This window comes from Caretta caretta, chromosome 5, assembly GCF_965140235.1.
Source record: "Caretta caretta isolate rCarCar2 chromosome 5, rCarCar1.hap1, whole genome shotgun sequence".
Taxonomy (NCBI): Eukaryota; Metazoa; Chordata; order Testudines; family Cheloniidae; genus Caretta; species Caretta caretta.
Genome location: NC_134210.1, coordinates 112,026,578 through 112,047,464, shown reverse-complemented (window position 1 = coordinate 112,047,464; position 20,887 = coordinate 112,026,578). Strand labels below are relative to the sequence as shown.

Here is a 20,887-nt window from a genome sequence, read left to right as displayed (position 1 = left end):
TCAGCCTCACAATCCCCTATAAGCACTCTAGCTACTTGAAGGGGCAAACAGCCACACAGCTTGTTAGGATGAGTTGCACACTCCCCCTGGACAGGGATGCTCCCTCCTGACCTTCAGATGCATACATGGCTCAAGCCAGAACTCAGCCTCATATCATTAGAAATCAAATTTACATCCCAATTTTTCCCTACATAAAAGAAACATCCATAGAAAATCATTCTCATACCATGCATGGGCTTGTAGTAATTACATGAACAAACAATTATATCAGAAAGCAGTGGTGGTCATATGAGATATGTATAAAAATATTAAACTTGATGAAATTTCAGTTGAAATAAGGAATAAAGTGAACTCCAGTGACATAGCTTTGACAAGTCTTCATTTCTCACAAAATGCTCAGTGTGGAGATGATTTGGAAATGATTTTGTGATATCCTTTCATTTTCCTGATTCATGTTGGAACACATTAAATGGAGTTTCCCTTTCTCGTCAACAATACGAATGATAATGGATTGTACTGGTGACTGTTATACAGCACCAGTCACCAATGAATCTGTAGGAAACTCACTGTAATAGCACTGTTTGTAACAACGGGCTAAATTTATGACTGGTGTCACAGAAGTCAATTAGATGGATTTGGCCCACTGCCTGTTCTCATCATACACTGTGTCTGCATTTGTCACACTAAATTATACACTGTTTTCAGTTTTTACTGTAATTTGCGATTCATTATACTGTACATCATTTAATTGTACATATTCTTCTATGAGTCTGATTCTGATCTCTCTTATACTGGTAAGAAACAAGTGTAACTACTGAATTCAATAATGTTACTCCTGTTACACAGGTGTAAATGAAGTCAGAATAACACGTGTGTTTCCACTTGGTTTCAACCACTCTGTTTACTTTTTGGCTAGCTTGGCACTAAGCAGAGGGAGACCTCAGGGGAGGTGCAGTCTGGCATTTTACTGTTTCATTAGAGGGGGGCACAAGTCCCCCTTTCTATACTTGCCTATGGTGAACAAGATACAGAAATGTGATTAATCTCATCAAGTTCATTCATTCTTGTAAATCAGCAGTGCTGCAAGGTACCCACACTTGAGCACTTACTAATGCAGAGCCATTGCACACACAACATTACCTACCAAATAGGAAACAGTTGTAGCTTCTCTTTGTTTATTGTCGTCAGCTCCTCATTGAGTAGTAGCCAAAACCTGACTAGTACAGATTCATTCAGTTGTGTTAATCATGCACCAATACTAGGTGGCTTCCACCAAAAAAAAAAAAAAAAGAGAGAGGAAGCACTTTACTTATCTCATTTCCCCAATAAAGAAATGAAAAGCTTCCATTCAGACACACTCCTGCTGCTACTCTGAATGCAGATGAATCTGTGTGGTCTGCACTACTGAATCGACATGAACAAGCACTCAAATAAGAAAAAACGGTTACCTACCTTTTCGTAACTGTTGTTCGAGATGTATTTCTCATGTCCATTCCATTCTAGGTGTGTGCGTGTCCACGTGCACGGTTGTCTGAGACTTCTGCCTTAGCAGTATCCTTAGGGCCGGCTGTGATGCACTCTGGAGGGCCGTGCTCATGCCTTGGTATATCAGGCACACCGACCCTATACCCTCTCAATTCCTTCTTGCCGACAACTCTGACAGAGGGGTGGGAGGGCAGGTAATGGAACGGACACGAGCAACACATCTTGAAGAACAGTTACGAAAAAGTAGGTAACCGTTTTTTCTTCTTTGAGTGCTTGCTCATGTCGATTCCATTCTAGGTGACTCACAAGCAGTAGCTACGGAGGTGGGCTCGGAGTTCATCGTTTGGTGGCTTGCAGTGATCGGGACCTGCTGGGTCAGTGCATAGTGGGATGTAAAGGTATGGACCGACGACCAGGTGGCCACCCTACATATGTCCTGGATAGGCACTTGGGCCAAAAAGGCTGCCAAAGATGCCTGCACCCTGATAAAGTGGGTGGTGACGATCACCGGGGAGCGGCACCTTTGCTTGATCATAGCAAAAATGAATGCAGGCAGTGATCCAGGAGGAAATTCTCCGAGTGGAAACAGGGTGACCTTTCATCCTGTCGGCCACAGCAATGAATAATTGCATCAACTTATGGAATGGCTTGGTCCTTTCAATGTACAAGGCCAGAGCCCTCCTGATGTTCAGGGCATGTAGCCTGCGCTCCTCCTCTGATTAATGCAGCTTTGGAAAGAAGACCAGTAAGTAAATGTCTTGGCTCAAATGAAACTGAGAGACCACCTTAGGAAGGAAGGCCAGATGAGGTCTTAGCTGGACCTGTCCTTGTAGAAAATCATGTAAAGTGGCTTTGAGGTGAGCACCTGAATCTTGGCTATCCAGAAGGTCGATGTTACCGCAAGCAGGAATGCGACCTTCCAGGAGAGGAGAAGGAGAGAGCAGGAAGCCAAAAGCTCAAAGGAGGGACCCATGAGCCGTGATAGCACCAGATTCAAGTCCCACGGAGGAACAGGATCCCTGACGTGCAGGTAGAGGTGCTCCAGACCCTTGAGGAATCTGGCTGTGGTATCCTGAGAGAAAACTGATCTGCCTTCAAATGGTAGATAGAAGGTCAAGATGGCCACTAGATGGACCTTGATGGATGAGAGCAACAAGCCCTGAAGCTTGAGGTGAATACGGTAGTCTAGAATCACCTGCAATGGGGCTTGCTTGGGACAGACCCCCTTATTCACCATCCAGCAGGTGAATTCCTTCCATTTGGTCAGGTAGGTGCCCCTGGTGGAGGACTTTTTACTGCCCAACAGGACTTGTCGTTCTTGCGCATTTAGCCGTGCAGCAGCCAAGCCGTCAGATGAAGAGGTGCAGAAGACTGCCATGGTTCTGGGACAACAGGTCTGCCCTGAGCACCATCTGTGATAGGGTTTTGCCACAAAGAGTTCCAGCAGCATGCTGAACCAGTCTTGGTGCGGCCACACTAGCGCTATGAGGATGACCTTTGTCCTGTCCTGCTTGATCTTCAGGAGGACCCTGGGCAGCATGGCACTGGAGGGAAGGTGTACATCAGAGCCCCCAACCACAGAAGCAGGAAAGCATCTGACAGGGATCTCCTGTCACTGCCCTGGAACGAACAGAAAACGTGGCATTTTCTGTTCTGCCTAGATGCAAATAGGTCCTCCTGGGGAGTTCCCCACCTGCGGAAGATAGAACTGACCACCTCCGGGTGAAGGGACCACTCATGAGGAGAATGTCCTGCTGAGGCTTTCCGCCCAAGCTTTCCTGGCCCCCGGGAGGTGAGCGGCCATGAGATGGATGTCGTGCTGCAGGCAGAAATCCCAGAGCCGGAGCACTTCCTGACGTAGGACAGACGACCTGGCTTCCCCCGCTTGTTGATATAGAAGACCGTGGCTGTGTTGTCCATTAGATGTTGAACCACCTTGCCTTGTATGTGAGGCCAAAAGGCTTGGCAGGCTAGGTGAATCACCCTGAGTTCCCTGATGTTGAGGTGCAGGGATTGATGACCATGAGTACTGAGATCGCCTGAGTATGCTCCCCAACCCAGGTCTGAAGCATCAGAGACAAGAGTCACCGACAAGACTGGGGGAGTGAATGGGACTCCCTCCAGTGCCAGTGTAGGATCTTTTTCCACCAGGTAAAAGACAGTACGCTATCTGGAATCCTGATCACCCGGTCCATATTGTGCTGGTTGGGGACTGTGCTGGATGATGCCAGCCACACCTGTAGGGGCCTGAGGCGGAGTCACACATGCCGGATCATGTAAGTGCATGCTGCCATGTGACCCAACAGTCTCAGGCAGGTGTGGGCAGTGGTGAGTGGTTGGGCACGCAGAGACAAGATGAGGTCCACCATGGCCTGGAACAGAGTCTTGGGGAGGAAGGCTTTGGCTCGAGTGGTGTCAAGTACAGCCCAAATGAATTCTCTACATTGCACTGGGGTGAGGGTCAACTTTTTGTTGTTTATTATTATTATTGTCACAGGTGGAACAGTCCAGATTGAGATGCCTCTGCACCTGATCTGAGGACCGGCCCCTTAGGGGGAAGAGTCAATGGAGACGACACCAAATATGAGTCCCAGGAGGATACAGGATGGGTTGAAGAGGATTATAAGGGAGAATAGGAATGGAAAGAATTTGCAGCCAGAGGGAACAGGGGCTAGACTGGAGAATAGCACAGTCACCAGGAAAAGGCAGGTCTACGTGATCGGGGACTCTTTACTGAGAAGAATAGACAGGCCTGTAACCAGAGCTGATCCAGAGAATAGAAGGGTGTGCTGTCTTCCAGGTGCTAAGATACAAGATATAGACCTGAGGTTGAAAAGGATCCTAAAGGGAGCGGGAAAGAATCCCCTACTTATCCTTCATGTGGGAACAAATGATATGGCTAGATTCTCGCTGGAACGTATAAAGGGGGACTATGCTAGACTGGGCAAGATGCTTAAGGAAATCGAGGCTCAGGTGATCTTTAGTGGGATTCTGCCTGTTCCTAGAGAAGGGCAACAAAGTTGTGACAAGATTATGACTATATAGATGGCTTAGGCAGTGGTGCTATAAGGAGGGCTTTGGGATGTATGGCCACAGGGAGGCGTTCATGGACAGAGGACAGTTCTCTCAGGATGGACTTCATCTGAGTAAGGAAGGAAATAGACTTCTAGGATGGAGGCTGGCACAACTGATTAAGAGAGCTTTAAACTAGGAATCTGGGGGGGATGGTTGGGAGATGTCCAGGTAATCTCCATGCCAGATTTTAGCATTGAGAGGAAAGAAAACAAAGTAAGAAAGGATACAGCTGTGGGTAGGAGAATGGACATCATGAGGAAGGGCAGTGTGGATACCAGTCTAATTGGTCATACTGGCTGTAGAATGACCATGTCTAATCAAGTACAGAATGTGAGCGAGGCCAAACAGCAAAAATTAAGATTTTGTACACCAATGCGAGGAACCTAGGTAATAAAATGGAGGAATTAGAGCTACTGGTGCAGGAAGTGAAAACGGATAGTATAGGGATAACAGAAACATGGTGGAATAGTAGTCATGACTGGACTACAGGTATTGAAGGGCATATGCTGTTTAGGAAAGACAGAAATAAAGGTACAGGTGGTGGAGTAGCATTGTAGATCAATGATGAGGTAGAATGTAAAGAAATAAGAAGCGATGGAGTGGATAAAACAGAGTCCATCTAGGCAAAAATCACATTGAGGAAGAAAACTACTCGAGCCTCCCCTGTGATAGTGCTTGGGGTGTGCTATAGACCGCTGGAATCTAATTTTGATATGGATAGAGCCCTCTTTAATGAAGTAAATACTAATGGAAACTGCGTGATCATAGGAGACTTTAACTTCCCAGATATAGACTGGAGGACGAGTGCTAGTAATAATAATAGGGCTCAGATTTTCCTAGATGCGATAGCTGATGGAGTCCTTCATCAAGTAGCTGCTGAACCGACTAGAGGGGATGCCATTTTAGATTTAGTTTTGGTGTGTAGTGAGGACCTCATAGAAGAAATGGTTGTAGGGGACAATCTTGGTTCAAGTGATCATGAGCTAATTCAGTGCAAACTGAATGGAAGGATAAACAAAAATAAATCTGTGACTAGGGTTTTTGATTTCAAAAGGGCTGACTTTCAAAAATTAAGGAAATTAGTTAGGGAAGTGGATTGGACTGAAGAATTTATGGATCTAAAGGCAGAGGAGGCCTGGGATTACTTTAAGTCAAAACTGCAGAAGCTATCGGAAGCCTGCATCACAAGAAAGGGGAAAAATTCATAGGCAGGAATCATAGAATATCAGGGTTGGAAGGGACCCCAGAAGGTCATCTAGTCCAACCCCCTGCTCGAAGCAGGACCAATTCCCAGTTAAATCATCCCAGCCAGGGCTTTATCAAGCCTGACCTTAAAAACCTCTAAGGAAGGAGATTCTACCACCTCCCTAGGTAACGCATTCCAGTGTTTCACCACCCTCTTAGTGAAAAAGTTTTTCCTAATATCCAATCTAAACCTCCCCCACTGCAACTTGAGACCATTACTCCTCGTTCTGTCATCTGCTACCATTGAGAACAGTCTAGAGCCATCCTCTTTGGAACCCCCTTTCAGGTAGTTGAAAGCAGCTATCAAATCCCCCCTCATTCTTCTCTTCTGCAGGCTAAACAATCCCAGCTCCCTCAGCCTCTCCTCATAAGTCATGTGTTCCAGACCCCTAATCATTTTTGTTGCCCTTCGCTGGACTCTCTCCAATTTATCCACATCCTTCTTGTAGTGTGGGGCCCAAAACTGGACACAGTACTCCAGATGAGGCCTCACCAATGTCGAATAGAGGGGAACGATCACGTCCCTCGATCTGCTCGCTATGCCCCTACTTATACATCCCAAAATGCCATTGGCCTTCTTGGCAACAAGGGCACACTGCTGACTCATATCCAGCTTCTCGTCCACTGTCACCCCTAGGTCCTTTTCCGCAGAACTGCTGCCTAGCCATTCGGTCCCTAGTCTGTAGCTGTGCATTGGGTTCTTCCGTCCTAAGTGCAGGACCCTGCACTTATCCTTATTGAACCTCATCAGATTTCTTTTGGCCCAATCCTCCAATTTGTCTAGGTCCTTCTGTATCCTATCCCTCCCCTCCAGTGTATCTACCACTCCTCCCAGTTTAGTATCATCCGCAAATTTGCTGAGAGTGCAATCCACACCATCCTCCAGATCATTTATGAAGATATTGAACAAAACCGGCCCCAGGACCGACCCTTGGGGCACTCCACTTGATACCGGCTGCCAGCTAGACATGGAGCCATTGATCACTACCCGTTGAGCCCGACAATCTAGCCAACTTTCTACCCACCTTATAGTGCATTCATCCAGCGCATACTTCCTTAACTTGCTGACAAGAATACTGTGGGAGACCGTGTCAAAAGCTTTGCTAAAGTCAAGATACAATACATCCACTGCTTTCCCTTCATCCACAGAGCCAGTAATCTCATCATAAAAGGCGATTAGATTAGTCAGGCATGACCTTCCCTTGGTGAATCCATGCTGGCTGTTCCTGATCAAATGTAGACCAAGCTGGATGAGCAAGCATCTCAGAGAGGTGATTAAGAAAAAGCAGAAAGCATACAGGGAGTGGAAGATGGGAGGGATCAGAAAGGAAAGCTACCTTATTGAGGCCAGAATATGTAGGGATAAAGTGAGATAGGCTAAAAGTCAAGTAGAGTTGGACCTTGCAAAGGGAATTAAAACCAATAGTAAAAGGTTCTATAGCCATATAAATAAGAAGAAAACAAAGAAAGAAGTGGGACCGCTAAACAGTGAGGATGGAGTGGAGGTTAAGATAATCTAGGCATGGCCCAATATCTAAACAAATACTTTGCCTCAGTCTTTAATAAGGCTAATGAGGGTCTTAGGGATAATGGTAGCATGACAAATGGGAATGAGAATATGGAGGTAGATGTTACTATATCTAAGGTAGAAGCGAAACTCGAACCACTTAATGGGACTAAATCGGGGGGCTCAGATAATCTTCATCCAAGAATATTAAAGGAATTGGCACATGAAATGGCAAGCCCATTAGCAAGAATTTTTAATGAATCTGTAAACTCAGGGGTTGTGCTGAATGAGTGGAGAATTACTGACATAGTTCCTATTTTTAAGAAAGGAAAAAAAAGGTAATCCAGGTAACTACAGGCCTGTTAGTTTGACATCTGTAAGACATATGCAAGTCTTGGAAAAAATTTTGAAGGAGAAAGTAATTAAGGACATTGAGGTCAATGGTAAATGGGACAAAATACAACATGGTTTTACAAAAGGTAGATTGTGCCAAACCAACCTGATCTCCTTCTTTGAGAAAGTAACAGATTTTTTAGACAAAGGAAACGCAATAGATCTAATTTACCTAGATTTCAGTAAGGCGTTTGATACTGTGCCACATGGGGAATTATTAGTTAAATTGGAAAAGATGGGGATCAATATGAAAACTGAAAGATGGATAAGGAATTGGTTAACAGGGAGACTACAGTGGGTCATACTGAAAAGTGAACTGTCAGGCTGGAGGGAGGTTACCAGTGGAATTCCTCAGAGATCGGTTTTGGGACCAATCTTTTTATTACTGATCTTGGCACAAAAAGTGGGAGTGTGCTCATAAAGTTTGCGGATGATACAAAGCTGGGAGGTATTGCCAATTTAGAGACAGACAGGGATGTCATACAGGAAGATCTGGATGACCTTGTAAACTGGAGTAATAGTAATAGGATGAAATTTAATAGTGAGAAGTGTGAGGTCATGCATTTAGGGATTAATAAGAATTTTAGTTATAAGCTGGGGACATATCAATTAGAAGTAATGGAGGAGGAGAAGGACCTTGGAGTATTGGTTGACCACAGGATGACTATGAGCCGCCAGTGTGATTTGGCTGTGAAAAAAGCTAATGTGGTCTTGGGATGCATTAGACGAGGTATTTCCAGTAGAGATAAGGAGGTTTGAGTACTGTTATACAAGGCACTGGTGAGACCTCACCTGGAATACTGTGCGCAGTTCTAGTCTCCCATGTTTAAGAAGGATGAATTCAAACTAGAACAGGTACAGAGAAGGGCTACTTGGATGATCTGAGAAATGGAAAACCTGTCTTAGGAGACTCAAGGTTTAGCCTAACCAAAGGAAGGCTGAGGGGAGATATGATTGCTCTCTATAAATATATCTAACTACTAAACTACAACTAACTAAATCACTGACTGAACAACAAAGGAGAATGATCTGAACAGTGACAAACTGCTAATGCTCTTGCTAAGCAAGATCAGGAGTTCCAACTAACCATCACAGGTGGTAAGAAAGAACTGAGAGGGCATAGGGCTGGCAGTGCCTGATACACTGCGGCATGAGCGTGGCCCTCCAGTGTGGATACCGCTAAGGCAAAAGTCTCTGACCACAGTGCATGTGGGCACGCACACACCTAAAATGGAATTGACATGAGCAAGCACTCGAAGAACTACTGCAACAAAAGGGTGTCCCAAAGCCCAATTCAGATCTGAACATAAACATAAATCAACAGTAACCCCACTGAAGTCAGTGGAACTACGCACCAGATCATAGTTGTAGTGAGATCGGATTTGGGCCCTATACTTTTAACTTGCAACTGTGTTTTTGATAACCTGCTCTGACACTTGTTTGCCAACTGCAATGGGTGCTATGGATGAAGGATAGTGACAGCACATTTTCTCCACAAGCAGAGCCCATACTATAGCCATTATCATTTCACAAAGTAATTCAAAACTGTTCTGTACAACTATGCTACACAGAATTCGCAAAGACTATAACATCACATACTGTAAGCATCCCTGACTGTAGGCGTTGCATATGTGAGACTGATTCCATAGGAACGCTGGCTTGCTGAAGGGAAATGAAAACGTCTTATTTACAATGTGGTTTTTTTTATTAGCAGGACGCATCACGAAGAGATAGAATATATAAAGAAATTAAATATGGGATGCTTGCCTATATTAGCCTTTCTTACAATTCACTTGAATGCACAAATCTAGATGAGTTTTTTTTAAATAAAAAAAAGAGAACAATGAGGCTGCTATAAGGACACAGATCCAGTTTTCAAAAATCTAACTGGAAGGATTTGCATCTGTTGATGTAAATGAGCCCTTTTACAACAACTGAGGATCTCAGCCACTAGGAGTGAATTACACACCTATCTTAGGGCACTCAAGAAAAAAAGAGGGAAAGCGGTTTCTTTGAAAGTGTAAATTCACTAACTGCCCTTTTCCTGGTTATATTCTCCATATTGTTTTACCAGCGTATAAGAATACAACATCACCATAAGTTGGTTCTCTTTTATACAGCCTTATAAATCCATTTGATTCGGTTAGCCAAAGCCAGTTAATGTCCTTTGAAAATATTATGCCAATTAAATCAACTGGCTTCGCAGGCTCATGTACAATCTTTCCACTTTCATCTTAAATTGTGCCAGTACCCTGTAGTTGAAAAAAGGGCCAGTACAAAAACATGCAGGTAAGACATGGAAGGGATGGTATTCATGTTTTTTTTTTTACTCAAACTAAAAAATGACATGGACAATGAAAGTACACTCCACCCCCGGCTGAGTGCATGAGAAAGCTATTCTACAGAGCCTGGCCTGATCTCACTTCCATGGATTATAACCTTTAAATCCCCACTATCTTCAATGGAATTACTTCAGAATTACACTGGTGCAAGCAAAAACAGAAGCAGAGTTAGAAAATGGATCCTCATCTTTTTTATGTTTGTCATACCCAAACAATGCAAAATGTATTTGCTTCCAGTCCAGAGGGATGATTTCAGATCAAAATGAAAGAACAAAAGAAGAAGAAATGCAAAATTTCCATGAAAGAAAAAGCGAAGTCTCTCTCCCACTCAAAAAAACTTCTCATGAATCCTCTCACAGCTCTGTCCCCATCAGTCAGACATTTTACTTTTAAAGTAGTAGTATACAAAAAACAGAATCACAGCTACATGCTGGGAGTAATAGTCACAGCTCAGGAAAGGTATGCATGAGAATATAGTTACAGTAGAACCTCAGAGTTACTAATACCAGAGTTACAAACTGACCAATCACACACCACATTTGGAACCGGAAGTATGCAATCAGGCAGCAGCAGAGCCAATGAAAAAAAAAGCAAATACAGTATTGCTAAACGTAAATGAATAAAAAATAACGGAAAACCAGCATTTTTCTTCTGCATAGTAAAGTTTCAAAGTTGTATTAAGTCAATGTTCAGTTGTAAACTTTTAAAAGGTCAACCATAATGTTTTGTTCAGAGCTACAAACATTTTGGAGTTACGAACAACCTCCATTCCTGAAGTGTTCATAACGCTGAGGTTCTACTGTATTAGTATTAAATCATCATCTGACGTGGATAGCAACCTCACACATAAAAGCTCATCTTCAGTCAGCCTGATCAGAAATGTACCTTTGTATTCATCAATATACAATTATCAAGATATATAGTTTTTAATTGAAGTACTGTGTGGAATTTTTCTTGCATTTGAGAAAAAAATCTATTGAAAAAGCCTTGTCAAAACAACAGGCCCTAATTGCAGGAGGAAATAATTCTCCCCCAAGCAAATCTTACAAATAGTTAGTCCCACATTTTGGAATGTAAATATCCTGCACTCTGCAGGAATGTATATTCACCGGGGATTTTAAACTACACAGATTCCTTTGTGGGAGTTGGCTAAAGAAGTCTGAGACCTAGAAAGTCAATGCCAATTTCCCTAAGAATTCCATAAAAACTGAGAAAATGTTCTGAGTAAGAAAATAACCAGAACACTTGATGGGACAATGGGAGAGAGAGTTACAAATTTACAAGTTCCAATACCAAATTTAGGAAGAAAAAAAGGGGGGGGGGCTTTGCAGGCTCACAAGGCTAGCTACATCCATACCTGTCCATGTGTGCATACAGTTACTCAATGAAACATTAAGCACCTGCATTTGTGCCTTTGAAAATCAGGCTCAATATTCCTCCCTAGGTTTCAGAACCGTGATTTGTCATAAGAACAAACTCTTAGTTTCCAGAGAAGAAACATATGGATGAAGGAGTATTAAATATTATATTCCATCTGCATGAGAAGCTGTTTAGCAGTCTAACCTAATCATGCAGGGGAAACAATCCCAACCTCCAAAATCACAAGTCTTGATTCTGTCTCTTATATGGTTACTTGTTTTAGAACACTGTGTTTGACTTAGTTTCTGAAGGCAATTAAGCTGAGCCAGAGAGGAATAAGAGTCATACAAGAATGCGATCAGTTTAAAATGTATGGAAGATTCTTTGCCAGAACTGAGCTGTCCTAGTGAAGTTCAAATCTAGAGAAGATCTCAGATTATCTGGGACTGAAAGGTCACCGAAAGGCAGAAAGCCCTAGCATCCGTCACAACACTGACTGCAGGCTGCTGATGTACCAAGGAACACAGAGGGTTCACTGCTGGCAGCTTATCAAGGTGGTTGGCATTTGATTAAACATTTAAAATGAATTTCTCTTCACAGCATTATAGAAAACCACAGAATGCATTTATTGCCTGTCTAGAATTCCTACACAGAAAACTCATTTTTAAGACAATACTAAAAAGGAACAGTGTACTACATCAAGTGGTCAAATCAAGGCATCGGTGGTTCTCAAACTCAGGTCCCAGTTTTGCCACTGAGTTTTGTACTTTGTGCTGTGGCTCTGTATAGCTTTTGTCAAATCACGATAAAATTAAATAGACCTAACTTACAATGGCATACAGCCACCAAAGTAATTACAGCACTTGTGAATATCTATACTTCGTTCCGTGTGTCGGCGGTGCACATCCTCACCAGGAACGCTTGCACAGATTGAACGGTCAGTGTGGAACACGGTAGGCTGGCTTCTGAAAGCCTGCAACTGTTGATGTAAGCAACACAGTGTCTACACTGACGCTATGTCAACCTAACTACATTGACATTGACTCTACGCCACTTGTGGGGAGAGGGAGGTTATTAAGTCAGTGTAGTGGTCAAGTTACGTTGGTGGGAGTGAAATTTTAGCATAGATACTTACAGAGTTGGGTCGAAGCAAGGCTGCTTACATTGATCTCTCTTTGTAGTGTAGACCACTTACTCCGTTTGACTTGTATCTGAGGCCAGGTCTACACTACAGACCTATATCAGTATAACTATGCTGCTCCGCGGTGTGAAAAATCCACAGCCCAGAGCAATGTATTTATACCGATCTAACCCTCAGTGTAGACAGCACTATGTCAATGGGAGAGCTTCTCCCGTCAACATAGCTACTGCCTCTCAGGGAGGTGGATTAACTACGCCAATGGGAGAAGCTCTCCCATCTGCATAGAAGAGTCTTCACTTAAGTGCTACAGCGGCACAGCTGTAGCTCTGCATGTGAAGACAAGCCCTCAGTTCACCAGAGTAACAAGGCAGCTTAGTTATCCAGAGCCAAATTCTGCTACGGTTACTCATTTATTCCAACTGGAGTATTTACAGAGTACAGTTCTACTTAATAGAAAGGTAGCAAAATTGGGCCCTTACTCTTTGTAAAGTGACTTCATATTCTCAGAAGAAAGGTGCTATGGGCCTGATCCTGTCCCATAGAAGTCAATGGCAAAACTTTCATTGACTTTTCTGGTGCAGGATCAGGGCCTATTTACCGTATGTGCAAAGCAGTATTACTAACATTTTCTTAAATGAAATCTGAGAGCCTCATATGCTGTACAAGCTGGAACAAACCAACTAGCCAAGACTTACCACAAAATCATGGGAGCTGGCGACATTGCACTAGTTTCGGACTTGACAAAAGGTGACAGAGAGAGGGAATTAATTAGGATGTAGACATTGTATTAATTTATACAATTTTGCATGTGGACATTAAGATATTTGAAATGTCAGTATGTCAGAAATGATTTATGCCAATTCCAGTGATAATGATAGGATCTGAAGATCTGCTCCTTAGTGACTTGCCTACCTTCTCTCCAGTTTCCCCAACTCTAACCTAGGCAAACGTAGGTTTCAGGGGGTTGGACTAGATGACCTCCTGAGGTCCCTTCCAACCCTGATATTCTATGATTCTATGATAGGTGAAATTTGAATTATATTGCACAGGCAGATATTATTTACTCCTCATACTAGTCCTTAGAATTTAGCGCAAAGGGTTGATGGCACTATGGAATCCGAAAATGCAAGCAGCTCCCCATTGTTAACAGAAGTGATTATTTGCCTACCTGGCCAATCTCCATTATTACCTCTGTTAATAATAGGGAGCCACTTCCACTTTTGTATTCTGTATTGCCAAAATAACATGTTGCTAAATTCTGTGCATGATGCACTAGGCTCCTAATATAGTCACTGAAATCTGTATCAATAACAGCAAAAATAAAAACTATACAGGATTTAAGATGTACACAGCCAAATGTAAATATATAAGTATGTATATAGCTTTTCAAAACAGAGTGCAGGAAATGGGGCTCAGATGTTGACATAAATAATATCTAACCTGTGCAATATAATTCATATTTCACCCATGTTAAACACCATTGTGCCCACTATAGAGTTGGGGAAACAGGAGGAAGGTAGGTAAGTCTTAAGGCACAGAGCTGGTAATCATTTGGAGCTCTGGGTTCCGATCCTGGTTTGCCACAGGCTTCTGGTATGACCTTCTGCAAGTCACTGACTGTCTCTGTGCTTCCCATTATAAAAAGTGAAAAATAATACTTTTTTTCTCTGTCTTCTCTATTCAGACTGTACACTCTTTGGGACAGAGGCTTTTACTGTGCGTATGCACAGTACCTGCCACATTCTTTAAACATCAGAGTCCTCTTGTTGGTAAAGACCAGAAATGTGATTTCTGTCTATTAAAACAGGCCCCCAAACTCTGAGGAACTGATATTTTCATGCTACTTCTTCTGTGTGAAGCATGTGGCACACTAGTTCCCTTTCATGAGAGGGAGTGGGCATGAGCTGGGAAGAGAACTAGAAGTCAATTGTGCTCTGCCTTTTGATTATGGTCGTCTGGTCTCAGACATCTGAAAATAAAGTCTGCCACCTATCCATTCACACTTGCCCTGCTATCCAATTAACAGGAGTCATGAAAGGCCAAGAGACTCATCATTTAAATTAGGGAACACCTTTAAAAAAAACCAAAACACACACACACACAACACCAGAGGTAAAGAGAATAATGCTGCTTATATGAACTCTCAGGCAACCAGACAGTCAATAAACACTTGTTATGGGTAGGTTTACTGGTGCTTCTCTGCCTAGGCTTATCAGCCTCTCGTGCTTCAGGGTGACCTGTTCTTGCCACTCCTGGTTGATATGTGGTGTGAGATAAGGCTCTGACTACTTGTACGCTGGATGTGCTGGGGCTGCTACACGAGCGATGAGAAAGCAGGCAGCAGTTTACTTCCTTTCCCCTACTCCTTCTCTGGCTTGACCATTACAATGAAAGTCCTTCTAGGCAGTAACTGTCTTTTACCATGTGTATGCACAACACCTAGCACAATTGAGCAGGGGTTTGGACCAGATGACCTCCTGAGGTCTCTTCCAAATCTAATCCTCTATGATTAGGCTTCAGTCTACGTCAAGGCCTGTAGGCACTACTATAGGCATGAAGACTAATGAAAACCATATGTATAGGGGTTAGTGGACACCATTTAACTAAAAATTTCATTTTACTAGGTAAAATGCACCAAAACCAGATTCTCATTTCCAAAGGCAAACTGGCCAAGATAATTGATAAACTCCAACATGTTAATAAAAATAGCCCTCCAGAAATTGTTTGTATAGGACTATCCAACATTCTGTATTGTATATCGGTTATGAGACCTACAAATGTAAAACAAAACAGATCACAACACTACATGTCATGAACAATCATCAGGAAATGACAACTCCAATCTATGATTAAATAGATCAAATGATACCAAAGGTCGATAGCTTCAAATCCTTTTTTGTAGTCATTTCTTGCTAATAGCTCCTCAAAATTCAAATGCCCCTCTTCTCAAAGGGAGTCAGCCTTTTAAAGAGCCAACTGTTTAATAACGCATCAGATTGTCAATGATGCACTGATGAGGAAAATGTAAGTAGATGCTGATGAGAAGAAGTTGGAACTCAGCCAAGCAATATGCTATAGCTAAATATGTACCTCGACTAGTGCTCCAGACATTGTGTTTAACAGCCCGTTCAACAGAATATACATCCCAATGATGAGCATGAAAACTGCTCACTCATCTACATGTCAACTCCATATCATAAGATATTGACAATACTTAGAAATACGATGTTAGTGCTATTTAGTAACCCGAGGTAGGTAGATTGCACCATAAATGCAGAGTGCTAAGGTCAGCACACACTCTCATCAATACCACCACCTGGGCCTGTGTGACACAGTGGCTGATTGTTGGTTCACTACTCTGTCATTAATATTCTTGTGGGATACACATACAGGGTGTGTACAAAGAGTTATGGATATGTGCTAGAATTATGTTCTTAAAATATGTTTGGCAGGCAGTGCATAAACCCAGTTTGCCCTAGAAAAGGAATGTGTATTTGTATGTCACCAGGCAGACTACAATGAAGGCACATTTATATAAAGTGGGAAACAAAGCCATCAACCCAGTGAGTGAGGGAGATAGCCTCTTGCCGGGGTCTGAACCTCAAATGATAACCAACTGACTGTATACAATATTACTGTATTATAAAAGTGTATCAGGTACAGTCTTTTATGAAAGCTAATGACATGATGGTGGGTCATATCGTGAAATGTATGTATTAACATTCTAGGAGGAAATATTGTTACTTAAAGATATTATGCTTTAAAGTCCACACCAGAGAGAAGACAGATATCTATCTGTCGTCAATTAAATTAAGCAAGATGTGTCCAAAAACCATGGAAGCATCATTTACATTTGAATCAGCAGAGAGATGGGAAGTCCACAGGAATGGAACACCACCATGAGGTCATCCTAAATCTGGAGACAAAATAGTGAGTTGGGGAAGATATAATGAAAGAAAAACCATCCTGATTTCCATTACTGGACAGACTTAAGGAGCCAGAGATCTTGCAAGCTGAGAAATATAGGACCTTCACCCAAGAGGGTTGAAATCTCTAGGAAATGAATTTATGTGAGACCTGCTTAGGCAAAGATCTTTCACCTATAAAGACAAGGGAAACCAGTATCTTGTACTTCTATGCCTGGTCTTGACTGAGAGAGGGTCAGCCATGGCTGGAAAGCAATGATAAGAAACCTACCTTGAACCAAGGCTGTAGTTTGTCGAGTTAAATCCTCTCCCTTAGAAAATGTATTTTACCTTTTTTTTTTTTTGCTTGTGACAGTTTAATCCTTTGTATTTGAACTCACTTAAAGCCCCTCTTTTTTTGATGGAATGAACTTGTTTTAATTTTACCCTAAAAGAACTCAGTGCTATGTTTGAATTAATATAATTGTTAATGCAAATTAAAGTCATAAGCCATGCTTCTGTCTCTGTAAAGGAGCAATGAACCTTATTAATTCTCTGAGTGTTCCAGGAGAGGGCAGCACACAACAGGGCAGATGGTTTGGGAAAAGTCTGCAAGTGGGGGTGTGGTGGGGTCACCTGGCAAGTAGTAACCAAGACTGATGGAGACCTGGGTGGAGCTGCTGTGTTATAGACAGGCTGCTGGAATTAGAGTTGCTGAATGAGGACTGCTTAACACACCCTCAGTGTGCTGCATGCTTGTATACTGGCTAGGAGCATCTACACAGGGAGCTACAGCAGCAGAGCATTTTAAGGCACTCAGGGTTACAGGACAATCTCTCACTAGTCTGTGTTGCACCTGAAAAACATCACAGCCTGAGTCACCTCTCATTTACACCAATGGAACTTCAATAGAGTTATTTCTGTTTTATAAATGTACCAAGGAGAGGTGTAAGGACTTTGTGGTTGTATGTGAGAGATTTTACATGGCAAAAATTTTTTAAAAAACCCTTCCAATTAGGGAACTACCCTACCAAACATAGTGAGAGGACCAAAAAAGTGTCACCGAGGCTAAACAAAGTAAAAGAAGCAGTTAGAGGCAAAAAGGCATCCTTTAAAAACTGGAAGTTAAATCCTAGTGAGGAAAATGGAAAGGAGCAAAAACTCTGGTAAGTGAAGTGTAAAAATATAATTAGGAAGGCCAAAAAAGAATTTGAAGAACAGCTAGCCAAAAACTCAAAGTAACAGCAAAAAAATTTTTTAAGTACATCAGAAGCAGGAAGCCTGCTAAACAACCAGTGGGGCCACTGGATGATTGAGATGCTACAGGAGCACTCAAGGGCGATAAGGCCATTGGAGAGAAACTAAATTAATTCTTTGCATCAGTCTTCATGGATGAGGATGTGAGGGAAATTCCCAAAACTGAGCCATTCATTTTAGGTGACAATCTGAGGAACTGTCCCAGATTGAGGTGTCATTAGAGGTGGTTTTGGAACAAATTGATAAATTAAACAGTAATAAGTCACCAGGAGTATTCACCCAAGAGTTCTGACAGGGCTCAAATGTGAAATTGCAGAACTACTAACTGTGATATGTAACCTATCAATTAAATCAGCTTCTGTACCAGATGACTGGAGGATAGCTACTGTGATGCCAATTTTTAAAAAGGGCTCCAGAGATGACCTCAGCCATTTCAGGCCGGTAAGCCTGACTTCAGTACTGGGCAAATTGGTTGAAACTATAATAAAGAACAGGTTTATCAGACATATAGGTGAATATGATTTGTTGGGGAAAAGTTAACATGGTTTTTATAAAGGGAAATCATGCCTTACCAATCTACTAGAATTATTTGAGGGGTCAACAAGCATGATCCAGTGGATGTAGTGTACTTAGATTTTCAGAAAGCCTTTGACAAGGTCCCTCACTAAAGGCTCTTAAGCAAAGTAAGCTGTCATGGGGTAAGAGAGGTGGTCCTCTCATGGATCAGTGACTGGTTAAAAAGAGATAGGAAACAAAGCGTAGGAATAAATGGTCAATTTTCAGAATAGATAAAGGTAAATAGTGGTGTCCCCCCAGGGGTCTGTACTGGGACCAGTACTGTTCAACATATTCATAAATGTTCTGGAAAAGGGGATAAGCAGTGAGGTGGCAAAATTTGCAGGTGATACAAAACTACTCAGGATAGTTTAGTCCAAAGCAGACTGTGAAGAGTTACAAAGTGATCTCATAAAACTGGGTGACTGAGCAACAAAATGGCAGATGAAATTCAGTGTTGATAAATGCAAAGCAATGCACAGTGGAAAACAATCCAACTATACAGATAAAATGATGGGGTCTAAATTAGGCTAGTTCTCTGAAAACATCCACTCAATGTACAGCGGCTGTCAAAAAGGCTGACAGAATGTTGGGAATCAAGGAAAGAGAGAGATAAGACAGAAAATATCATATTGCCTCCATATAAATCCATGGTATGCCCACATCTTGAATACCGTGTGCAGATCTGGTTGCCTCATCTCAAAAAAAGATATTTTGGAATTGGAAAAGGTATAGAAAAGGGCAACAAAAATGATTAGGGGTATATAACAGCTTTCATATGAGGAGAGATTCATAAGACTGGGACTTTTCAGCTTGAAAAGAGACAACTAAGGGAGGATATGATAGAGTTCTATAAAACCATGACTGGTGTGGAGAAGATAAATAAGGAAGAGTTATTTACTCCTCAAACATGAGAACTAGGGGTCACCAAATGAAACGAGTAGAAAACAGGTCTGAAGCAAATAAAAGGAAGTATTTCTTCATACAACGCACAACCTGTGGAACTCTTTGCCGGAGGACGTTGTGAAGGCCAAGACTATAACAGGGTTCAAAAAAGAACTAGATAAGTTTGTGGAGGATAGCTCTGTAGCCAGTGATTTTAGTTTATAATCCATTTATTGTGTGATGTTATGATTAATCTATGTTACATTACATAGGTTCATTGTATGTTAGAGTTAATTTGTAGGATTATAAAAGTATAAGATTGATCAGTATTTAAAGGAACCTAGTATTAGACTTGAGTAAAACAAGCTGAAGTGCAAGAAACCATAGGCTGACACCTGCAAGACTTTAGCTTAGCTATTTTAGGCCTTGAAGACAAGAAATGATTACTTAAACCAATGACCAAGAAATAACCCAATGCTCTAAGATTATGGGAAAAGAGGTACCAAGTGGTAATATTGCACAAAATTACCCAGAAGATTACTATTAGATGATAAAAATACTGTAAAAGTGCGTCTTGTCTCAAATGTGTCTTAACTACAGGATACAGGTTGTGCTAATGAGAACAAAGAGAACTTATACAGCCTATAGAAAATTGGGGTCCCTTAAGTTTTCAGATGACAAAGACCAAGAAGAGAAAAGAGGCTTGACACTTTTATGGACATGAGTCAAATGTAGACAGAATCACTTCATAAAAAGAGGGTGCTCAGAATGGGAAAATTGAGCTCCCTATGGGAGACTCCAGCAGGAGCCATCTCTCTGCTGATGATCAAGCCATGAGAGACCCATCAGACCCCAACACTGTTGTTAAGGATGTGAGTATAACTATATTTGTAACTGTATAGAATTTCTATATGCTTCGGTAATCATAACTTTAAGTGTAACTTTAATAAAACTTGTAAAATAGACTAGACTTTGTACTGGTGAATGTGCATGTGGTCATGACCCTTGGTCTTTATGTGTTCCCAGAGACTAACTCTGAAGCAAGTAGCGGAAGTGACTTTCACTCTGTTAAGCTTGAAACAGTAGCTGCCAGAGCCGAACCCACAGTGGTATAATACCACATTACAAAATTCACTTTAAAAGGCTACAGGTCCATCAGTGGCTATTAGCCAGGATGGACAGGAAATCAAAACCATGCTCTGAAGTGTCCCTAGCCTCTGTTTGCCAGAAGCTGGGAATGGGTGACAGGGAATGAATCATTTGATGATTACCTGTCCTGTTCAATCCCTCTGAAGCACCTGGCATTGGCCACTGTCAGAAGACAGGACAGATGGACCATTGGTCTGACCCAGTATGGCCATTCTTAAGTTCTACACTGTCAAATAAATGAGCCATTAATCTATACGTAACTTTTGTGAGGCCAGATAATCAATTCTGCTTAGCCATTCAAGGACATTGTGATGTTCAATTTAAATGTTTCATTGTATAATTAACTGTTAAGACTTAATAAGCTTCCCTCTCTGCTAGAGGCAACCAGGAGTTGTAAACTAAGTTATTTGATTGCACTGTAATGAGATGTTTGAACTATTCCACAGCAGCCTGCTGCACCTAATAAAGGGTTTTTACTGTAACCTTATCATTTGGAAAAGTTGCAAGTAAGTGCCAATTACTCACTGTGCCCTTTCAGAAGGAATGCTGATTTTTCAATTACCCATGTCCATCTTCTCAGTAGTGAAAG

At 42.0% G+C, this 20,887-nt stretch overlaps 1 protein-coding gene across 2 annotated transcripts in view; it reads right to left on the bottom strand.

Annotated features, from left to right (window-relative positions):
• SH3GL2 (SH3 domain containing GRB2 like 2, endophilin A1) overlaps nucleotides 1–20,887 on the bottom strand; it is a 157,228-nt gene that overhangs the window by 34,794 nt on the left and 101,547 nt on the right. The window lies entirely within an intron of this gene.